Below are 2,190 nucleotides of genomic sequence, written 5' to 3'. Positions count from 1 at the left end.
TACTGGACAAAGAAGTATTATAACTAAAACGATTCCTCATGGTTCTTCTTAGTGTTTTCATGCTGGATAAAACTCAAAATAGGCAATTACAGCATACATATCCTAGAAAGGGCACAGTAATCAAGAATAAATCACTTCAGGGTGATGATCCTAGTCACCCCCTGGGCAGGAAACCCATAGTACAGGATTGTCAACTGAAAGGAGGGGCTCTGGAATACACAATATAAGAGGGATGTGATAGATGTCAAATATATAGCCTTGGGGTCAACTACCGTAGCAGAAAAAAATTTAAAAAATTAAATTAAATTTAAATTAAAGAACATAGTTTATCTCACTGTATTCTTATACTTTTAATGGAAATTGTGACTTTCTTGACCAATCCAGGGAGATATGTAGACTAATGGAATAGACTGAAGGACCAGAGATAATGTCACAGCTTCAGCAACCTGATTTTTGACAAAGATACCAAACACATACACTGGAGATCACTTCTTCCACAAATATGCTGGGAAACTTAATCCCCTGATACAAAAGAATGAAAGTAGATACTTATTTCTCACCTTTTACAAAAGGTCTTTTAAAAAATGGAAACATTGGGAATACACTTTAGATACAGTCATAGGCAAAAGCTGTCTGAAAAGAACTCCCATAGCTCAGTAAATAATACCAAGAGTTGACACACAAGATTACATCAAATCAAAAGGCTTCTGCAGAGTGAAGGAAAAGATAGCCTACAGACAGAAGAAAGTCTTTGCTTGCTACATGTGCTGGCTTGAATGCAAATGGCCCCCATAGCCTCAAGCTTTTGTGTTTCAGCTTCCTGCTTATTCTCCAGCAGGTAGAGCCGTGCTGAAGGATATGTGTCATGGGGGTAGACCTTGAGTCCAACCTTACTAGATGTTGGCTAGCTTCTTCCTTTTTCCTCTCTGCTGAGGATGTGTGATGAAGTGAGCCTGCTTTCTCTGCCATGAAGAAGCTTCCTCTTGAAACTATAAGCCTGAATTAAACCCCTTCCTCCCAAAGCTGCTTCTAGTTGGGTGTTTTGTCCCATCAATGAGGTACCAACATCTACATGATTTATCTGGTACAGGATTACTACCTTAAATTTAAAAAATTAAAGGCAAACTACATGCCAAAAAGTTAAGCAAGTTAATCAATAATTGGTTTATCAAATGAACAGATAGCTCTCAAAAGATGAAGTATAAATAGCCAATAAATCTATAAAAAATGTTCAACATCCTTAGTCATCAGGGAAATTCAAACCAAAACTACACTGAGATGCCATCTCATTCTAGTCAGAAGGCTGCCATTAAGAAGACATACAAGAAATGCTGGGAATGATGTGTGTGGGGAGGGTAGGGGCAGGGAGTAATCATGAATGAAAGTATCAGCAGTGAGGTGAGTGAGACAGGGATCCACATTGTTGTTCTCAACAGCTGAAGGGACCTCAACTTTTAGAGACATTAACTCAGGCCAAACCCAGGATTAGTGGCTTCTATAAAAGACAGAGATCCAGGAAGAGCCAGTATAAAGCAGAGTTGAAGATTTTATTAAAGATATTTTAGTATAGGCTTAGGATAAGCATTAGGATAAAGAAACGGATGCTCTAGAAGGAACACATGGGTGTGGGCTCCTGTAAAGGTGAGAGTTGCAGTCAAGTGTCTAGTGGATGTTATAGGATTTTAGAAGACGAGTGTCTAAAGTGCCCGTGCCTCCTCTGTCTCTGTTCCCCTTGTCAACAACTGAGATTATAGGTGGCTCCAGAGGTGCCACAATCTAAGATAAAACCAGGAGCTATGAGGTTTGCACAAGGGTTGCAGGACATGTCCTTTACTGTAAATGAGGTTACACGTGAAATTCTGAGACATTGTAAGTTTACATCACAGAAAGGGATAAAATCCTTAAGCAGTAGTTAATTGTGCTGGTAAGAGATTTCAGCCAGACTACCAGAGTACTCTGTTTTTTGTGTGTCGAAAATTTTCCATATTTTTATTTGCTTTTGTGCCCCTAAAAAGTAAGATAAATAACCTTTTATACTGCTGATAAGAAAGTCATTAGTCCAGCAAGCCAGTAGGGAAGTTTCTCAGAGATAACTGCCATATAACAAACATAGCTATACCACTTCTGGGGATATATGCAAAGGACTCTAAGTCACCATGCTATAGATATTTGCAAGTCTATGCTTAATAT

Source organism: Jaculus jaculus, chromosome 2, assembly GCF_020740685.1.
Source record: "Jaculus jaculus isolate mJacJac1 chromosome 2, mJacJac1.mat.Y.cur, whole genome shotgun sequence".
NCBI classification, from domain to species: domain Eukaryota; kingdom Metazoa; phylum Chordata; class Mammalia; order Rodentia; family Dipodidae; genus Jaculus; species Jaculus jaculus.
This window is presented reverse-complemented; position numbering follows the sequence as displayed.